General features: G+C 40.5%; 1 long non-coding RNA gene across 1 annotated transcript; it reads right to left on the reverse strand.

Annotated features, from left to right (window-relative positions):
- Positions 1-2755: 2755 nt before the first annotated feature.
- LOC122492796 lies at positions 2756-5464 on the reverse strand. Its single transcript, XR_006299770.1, has 2 exons — positions 4469-5464; positions 2756-3203 (listed from the first exon to the last, which is right to left on the reverse strand). It is a non-coding gene; the product is annotated as an uncharacterized LOC122492796 (long non-coding RNA).
- Between the last annotated feature and the right edge of the window lie 3249 nt (positions 5465-8713).

Here is an 8713-nt window from a genome sequence, read left to right on the forward strand (position 1 = left end):
CTATTCTTACACAACATCCATTGGGGTTTTCATTTCCTTTATTTGCTGAATATTTTTTCTTTATAAAGTATTCTTTTGAAAATATAACAAGAAGTACTATATACTGAAAGGAAAAAGACTAGAGAAGCAGGGTCAAATTAGTAAGAAATCTCCCAACTTATACAAAATTACACAAAAGTATCAGCCATAAAGAAAATATGGTTGTAAAGAGAAACCAAGGTGACATAAGTGTATCTATCCAGCTCCCTTAAGAAGTGAAGAAATGGGCTCCTGGCTGGTTCAGTGAGTAGAGCATGCGACTCTTGGAGACACAGAATCTGAAGCAGGCTCCAGGTTCCCAGCTGTCAGCACAGAGCCCGACGTGGGGCTTGAACTCACAAACCGCAAGACCATGACCTAAAAGAAGTCGGACGCTTAATCGACTGGGCCACCCAGGCGCCCAAGAGCGTGAGACTCTTGATCTCAGGGTTGTAAATCTGAGCCCCATGTTGGGCCTAGAGATTATTTTAAAAACAAATGAAGGGGCACCTGGGTGGCTCAGTCGGTTAAGCGTCCGACTTCAGCTCAGGTCACGATCTCGCGGTCCGTGAGTTCGAGCCCTGTGTCGGGCTCTTGGCTGATGGCTCAGAGCCTGGAGCCTGCTTCTGATTCTGTGTCTCCCTCTCTCTCTGACCCTCCCCCGTTCATGCTCTGTCTCTCTCTGTCTCAAAAATAAATAAACGTTAAAAAAAATTAAAAAAAAAAAGAAATGAAGATTAATGGCATATTAGTGTCATGATTTCACATATTGGAATACTTTATTGGATCAAAAACATGCAAATGGTTGCTTTGCAATAAATAGGTTACATGAATGAAAAAATCAATTAAAATGAATTAATGAAGCCAAATTCTTCTATCAAATGAAAGAGATATACGTGTGAAAGACATATACATGTTTATGTTTATACCTGTTTATAAAAAAGTATAAATTATGTGCTTATATATTTTTATATGAATGTATATACAAATGTATATATGTGACCACATGCATGTGTTAGGGGAATACACACACATATATACGCTTCCCTAACAAATTATTATACAGGTGTTGTTTTTTGGAAAACTACCCCTGCAGTCTGACAGACCATTGCAAACTGAAGGGTTAACATGTATCCAGCTCTGAGTCAACAGTATGGCCCTCTACATATGATCCCTCCATGCTTCCAGATCTACGACAAAACACCCTACACGGCACCAACCTTAGGTCCAGGCAAGTGGCCCAATCCCATCAGAGCACCTGTGCAAATGTTTCTAAGTCTTCCTCAGATGCCTGGGATCTCCCAGGGCTGGCTAGCAGTGCCATCCAGGTCTGGCAGCCCCATCCCAGACCAGTGCCTGCAGGGGTGCTAGCCTCCACTTCTTTTCAGGGCACTCTCCAGCCCTCTGTCCCAGGGTGGCTTCAATCAGATGCCCCAAGGAACCCCTGACCTCACACCTTTCGGTTTTCTGGGGCCTGTGGTCCAGATGTGTTCCAGGAGGTTAGCCTGGCAAACAGGTCCCCTCCCCCTCAATAGCCAGCATGCTGTTTCCTTGCATACGACTGGGCTGCCAGCGTGGGTGCTGGCATATTGACTTTGGGTGACTCACTCACATCGGACATAGGATTATTCAGGGCAATGGGTGAAGTAACCACTTTTGGACTTGAGCCTGGCATTTGTGGGCTTGTCAGTGTTCCCACTGCAGTGCTGCCTCCAATCTACAAAACCCCAGGGTAGCGGGGTGGCAGTGGGGGTCCTTCAACATCAGGACGCCCCACCCTCATTGCTGGCCTAAGGGTAGCCACTGTCCCCTGACACACTCCTCGCCACATGTCAGTCTACAGGAATGCCTGAGTCCCTCATCTCCTCCAAGGTTTTTGGAGACTGTTAACTGTATCACATACCCTTGTAACACATGTCCCCTTGTCCTGATCAATGTGCTAACATTGCATTTTCTCATGTTGGCTTTTTTGTAGGTATGGAACCACTCTTCTGCTGGGCCCGCAGGACCCTCTCCCACTGTCAACACTGAAGGAGATCACTAGTCTTCAGCACCTGAGAGAAGACATACTTGAAGATGTGTTATTCTACATTTACGCTATGTAATTGCAAGCAGTCAATTTAACATGACCAAAAAAATAAATGACTGTTCCCACTTTTCTGCATTGGCCGGGTAAAACTCACCCTTGCAGTCATCGGCAAAGAAGCTTGGTTAATGATGCTTATGAGTCACTGGAGGCTCATATTCACGGGCAGCGCAAAGAGGATGAGGTGTCATGAGTACCGACCTGACCAGCACTGAACAGAGGACTGTGGGAGAGCTGAAGAGGTAAAATCAGTCCATACTGCTTTAATACCAACAGGCTCCAAAGAGTGTGGGGACTAATAGTGTATTTCTTACCTTTTTCCCACAGTGGGAGATATGAAGTTAGCCAGGAATGGTGCATCTGACAAAAAGGAGAAGAGAGAGAAGGTGCCTGGACCTAAACAGGAAGAGCTAGTGCCCAGAGAGCATGAGGACCTTCACAGGTGCTGACTGGACACATAACAAACACAGAAGTAATACTTGTCCATCCATTATTCTAAATCTTCACTGATAAATGATTATACCTCACAGGGGTCCATTGCCTTTATGTTTTTTAAACAAAGTGTTTCTATAAACAGGGCCCTGCAAAAAAAAAATATTTCTAGAGCCCCGTACAACATAGAGGTGGCCCTGATCCTATGAGTTTTTTTTAAATCACCCTGAAACCTAGAGATACTGAATTAACAATACCTTTCTCAAGCCTTTTTTTTTTAGCATAGCAAATCCTCTGAAGGCTTTCCAGATTGTTACCAGTATCAGTATGAGAGTCACTTGGTGACACTTTGTAGCAATAATGGAATGCCTTCTAATGGAATTCTGAAAAATAGATGGACTCAAAATCAAAATAAATGTTGAGACCAATAAGACCATTTCCCTTGACCCTTGTCAGTAATATTCCCCCATGCTCTTCATTCTTACCATTCTTACCTATGTTTGTTATCCACTATTTTAAGTGAAAATTCTATGATGGTTTTAAGTTTCAAATATACATAATTAATATTTGAAGACAACCTAGTATTGCACTGGCTCAGGATGCTCACTACATTGGACTCAGCTGCTTCATCTTCTTTTCTTCCTCTTACTTTGAAGAAGTTTAAAACCTAAACAGACCAATAAAAATGTTTCCTGATTTTCATAACCTCTGAGAAAAGACTCCCTCACTCTGTCTAGTCACCCATTCCAATACCTAACAATGTCCACACTGCTCCCATATGAGGAACTCATCCTTGATCTGATGAACATATCTCTCAACCAGGGTCCTAACCAGAGACATCCAATGGCCCCATCCTAGTCTACCCAGGCAAATACAACATTTTTTAAGGGGCAAGTAACTTTTCTACAAATACCATGCCTTAAATCCCTTTGAATTTACCTGCTACTTTCAAACATAGACTCAAAACATTTATTTGTTTTAAAATTTCATTCTTAGACATGCTGATAAATCTCTTCCCTCCAAGAACATTTAAGCCCCTTTGATTAACTCTGTGGTAAGCTATGAACATCAGCTCATTTCCTTTCTGGTATTTTTGTTTTGGTTTGGTTTTTTACTCTTCCTCTAGTTGATTTTTTTTTTTTCCTATTTGATATCGAGCTCTCCTGGTTTTAGCCCATGTGAAAGAAACATATCCTTTAACCTCATATCTGTTGTGGGGTTTGCTTGACAAATTCTTCTCAATGCCTACATGGTAGAAAAATAAAGTTCCACTATGCCAGCTTGGAAGTCCAACTCCACTGTGGTAACACACTACCACTGAGCCCTCTTTCCCACTCCTTAAAACTGCAGAAGAACATGTTTCCCCTTCGACCTCCCCAACCTAATGCCCAATGGCTTTAGAGGCTTTGACATCTAGAGATGAGAAGCAAAAGCTAGAATACAGTGATTCACATTTGTAGCAGTATTGAAATTTACATGTTAAAAATGGAGCTTTTTATTCACTGTAAATGAACTTAAATTTGTTCACAAACTGATAGTGGAAAACTTAAGTTTGACAATCAAGGTGAGCTTAGTCATGGGTTCATTCTGGTCTCCTTAGGACAGGATCATCATCATTTCAGGATGTTTCCATCCCTTTCTTTTATTGTATCCCTATGGGGTGATCCACGTCAGGGGAAGGGGCTTTTGAAACTTCCTGATATTAGGCCAAGGTCATCAGTAGGTGTGATATTCAAAATATTTAACAAGCAATAGGGTACAGGCACCAACCAATCACCAGAATAGGCACCAAGTGACACAAGTGATAGGGCCTTGCTGGTGAGTACCAGATAATGTCAACCCTGTCCATCAGCATCCATCCAACACTGATTTCTAGTGGAACTTGTTCTATGACCTTGTGACCTACCACTATGGCATCCATGGTTGAAAAACCTGCATCCTACTGCTCTGTTCTCAGGTTGATGGGTCTTTGAAGGTCACACAGATGACTCCAGAGACTTTGGGTTGACATCTAGACATGAGAAAGGAAAATCAGACTGCACTGACTCACTTGTAGCCATTACGAATTTTGTGTGTTAAAAAATGGTAAATGTAAATGGCCACACTCATCTCAGGGGAATGGGGATTTTTGAATCTGGCATCTCTAGGGGCTGCAGGCTTTTTGGGGTGCTACTTAAGACTTTCTCTGCCTAGACCTTCCTGTCACCTTTTATACTTTGCTACTGCAAAACCATGCTGGAATGGACTTACCTACAAGAATTGCTTTCTTTCTCTTGACCTTCATCAGGAATCAAGGTCCAGGGCCCCAAATCTATCCTATCCTATCCTATCCTATCCTATCCTATCCTATCCTATCCTCAGGTTCCCCAAAGGCTCTGTAGGAGGGAAGCAGAGCACTAAAAACTTGCTTCAGCTCCTCATTAGCCTCTAACTTCTGTTTTTCCCCCTGGGTACCTGCTGCTCAAACCTGATCTCTTTTGGGCAGCAAAATACTCATGTGGTTTGGTATAAACTCTGGGCATTGAAACTTCCAAAATCTTAAGCTTTCTAGCTCAGGCTTTTATACTAAAAGTCTCAGCTTTCAAAAAGTATTCTCTCTTTGAGAACTTTAAAAAATAAGTTCAGAAACTCAATTGACTTTTTGGGATCAGCTATTTTAGCCTTCTCCTAAAGTAATAAATTCCACTGAAACAATGGATAGAAGGCTGCAAAGAAGTAAGGAAATTGTAAAAAAAAAGAAAAAATATACACACACCTGTCATTATCTCCAAACTGTATATTTTGCATACATTTTGGGAGAGGTCCTTTCGGTATCCAAGACAGAAACCCAGAGGCCCATAAAATAATTTATGTGGATAAAAAACAACCAATACTTTACAGTTTGTTGTAATTAAGATGTGCATACCAATAGTTACTCAATAAGATGTGATGAAGATATTTAAAATGTAAAACATCTTCATTATGGAAATTCTACTCCATTTAATACACTACGTGTTCAATAACCTCAACTCAAGAAAAATTCAAGATGGTACTCTTTTTGTCCCTCTGCTTTCTTTCCCCAAAGAAAATATTTCAAGAGACCACACTCCTCACATATGTATCATCATATTCTAAAAGCCCTCCAAATATGTGTATATATATATATGTATACATATATATGTATGTATATGTATATATATATATGTATATATATATATGTAATAAATATTCTGAGGGAATATTGAAAACAATGTTCAGTTTCCTAGTTAACACAGGCATTAGCATGGGTCTTCCTTATAGTCAGGTAGATACAACATATCATCCTGGCAGTAAAAGTGGAATCTCCAAAGAGGAGAAGGAGGAGGAAAGCAAAGGGTACTTATTTTTGTAAAGTAGCTCACAGGGTACAATAAACTCTTCCTTTGATCTTGTTTGACCCTGAAAACAACCTATGCAGTAGGTGAGGCCAATAATATTATCATTCCTATTTTAAAGTTAATGAAACTGATGCTCTGGAAGATTATGTCTTGTGCAAGGTCACATAGCTAACAAGTGATGAGCTAGGACAAATACAAATCTAGGTATTCCGATTTTGAAAATATATAAAAGGTATACCTTCCCCTATACAAGCTGACACGAGAAGAAATGTCACATGAAAAGAAGTGAGAAAACTGGAGAGGGAAGAGTGATCTTAACTGACTATAATTAAAATATCTAGAAATTCTCCCTAGAGGTGAATGTTTTAACTCAGGCTGATGTCCACAGTTAGCATGATCCATGGCTTTTGGGATTAAATGCCCCACTCCTAAATTGCAAATGTCATTCAGGAAATCCTAAATCAGCTTCTTTTACTGAAGTGGGTCCAGTCATGTCCCAGAGAGCTCTCTCTCATTGCAACACAGTCTCACAGTTACACTGAATTTTGTGACCACTCACAGGAGGCAAGACCATGTAACAAGGTACTTCAGATAAAGATAGACACTGTCTATTGGCACACAAAGGTTTTGAACCAGTCACATTACCTAAAATAAGACCCTTTGAATTTTGTAATTACTCAAATGGATTGAAAGGGAAGGTGGGTTAGAAGTTGGGTGGAATTAATCTGGAAATCCTGGGGGAGATGTGTCATTTGGGGTATTACAGGATAGTGGTGAAGCTGCATGAGTGCATGGACTTTGTCTTCTGTGTTCACTGTCACCCCACGTGCCTATACTACTACTCAGCACACTTTAAGGGCTCAACTAGACTTGGATGGATGGATGGATGGATGGATGGATGGATGGATGGATGAAAGGAAGGAAGGAAGGAAGGAAGGAAGGAAGGAAGGAAGGAAGGAAGGAGATGGACAGGGGAGGAAAAGGGGGGGTCTAGAGAGGGGAAAAGGGAGCGGAGGAAGGAAAGAAGAGAAAGGAAGTGGTGGGAAGGGGAAGGAAAAAATAGGGCAGGGGAGGTAAAAAAAGGAAGGGGAGGAAGGCCTATGCCTCAGGTTAATCACAAATCAGTATGTATCTGTTTCCTCACCTATAAAATGAGGGGACAAAAAACATAGCCCTTCCCTCTGAAAGTTGTTGTGAGGATTAAAAGAGCTAATACACATAAATCACTTATAAGAGGGCCTAATACTCAGTTACTGGTACTTAGTTACTACAACGAATATTTGATCTTCATTAGTTCCTTCAAGTAATTAGCCAAGGTAGCCAACAAAAGGGGATATTGTTACTGACTGGCACAGAGAGAAGGGAGCTAAATTAGAAGAATAATTCATGGGAAATTGGTCAGAAGGCCTGAAATCTCTATCATAAAAATTCTCGATTTCATGGGAGAGTCCAGAAGATCTGGGATCAGGCTCTCAGGCAGGAATGAGAAGACTGTGTGGTGTGTTATGGCAGGGGCTCATCTCAAGCCTCAGTTGGGTAAATGCAATCAATAACATCCTGTCAGTAACTTTTGTGGTCTCATGTAAATACAAGGTACCTGAATAAAAGATAAAAACTGTCATTTCCTCTCTCAAGTGTAGCTTGATGATTTATCTATTCCTTTGAAAGAACCAAACCAGACCAAGCAATTGCTTAAACTTTCCTGGTTATACATGCCCATTGTGAAATATGAGGGGAAAAGTGGTGCAAGATGGTATGATATTCTTAGGACATTTGCCAGGAGGAACACTAGAAAGAATGAGGACTAATTAACTCAATCCAATGGGCAGGTCATTATAATTACTCCTAAGACAGCCTACAAGGGAAAAAGTGTCATGGGCTGTTTAATCAACCCTGAACTGCGGGGGTGACTAGTTATAATTTAGGTGTTTTCCAATTAGCTAATACAAAACAGTAATAAATGGCCAGCTGCATTTCAACAGATGCTTCCACATACTTAAAGAGTAGAGTTCTTTTCAAACTTCAAACTTGGCTTGGGATGCTTAAGAAGAATTTTATTTTTCAAAATTATTATTATCAAACCCACGATCTTCAAAGAAACTCACACTCACAAAAGCAATATGAAAAATCAATGAGGTGGAAAGTGAGTATTGTTTTAGTATATAGGCAAGCTTTTGTGAATAATGAATCCTTTAAATAGGGACAAGGTTCAGGTTCAGGCGTAAAAGACCAATTCACAACTGGTCTCCCACCATTTGCAATATACTCTCACTATGATGGGTGGGGAGTATCATATTCAACACTGTCTACATTAAAATCTACATAAGACATGTGACCGAGAACTTGGTGTTTCAGATGACCCCATGGAGAAACATGAAAACACTCTGGGCAGGCAACATAGAAGCAGCGAGGGCTTCCCAACTCAGGCTCAGACCAAAGGTTCCTCTTACCTCTGTCAGCAAGGTGAAAACAAAGTTTGACACCGTCTAGCCCAGACCTTCAGAACCAAGTCCTTCAGACACACACATAATAATCTTACTGTGATCAAATATAAGGGTGAGATAAATACTGTTTTTCCTATGCCTCATCCTAATATTTGAAAAATCTATACTCCAGCTCATTTGTGTAAACAACACTAAGTATTATTTTCAAAGACATCTTTCTGAAGTCACTGGCTGATTATCTGAGAATAATCTTTACTTGTTTATCATTTGGGTAAATATTCAATAAAAATTAAAGTAAAATTATATCCCCTCAAGCCCCAATAACTAATGAGAAAGAAGCATGCAGAAAAGAACTTGACCCTTAAAGTCAGACAAAG

The sequence above is a fragment of the Prionailurus bengalensis genome, chromosome D2, assembly GCF_016509475.1.
Source record: "Prionailurus bengalensis isolate Pbe53 chromosome D2, Fcat_Pben_1.1_paternal_pri, whole genome shotgun sequence".
Taxonomy (NCBI): Eukaryota; Metazoa; Chordata; class Mammalia; order Carnivora; family Felidae; genus Prionailurus; species Prionailurus bengalensis.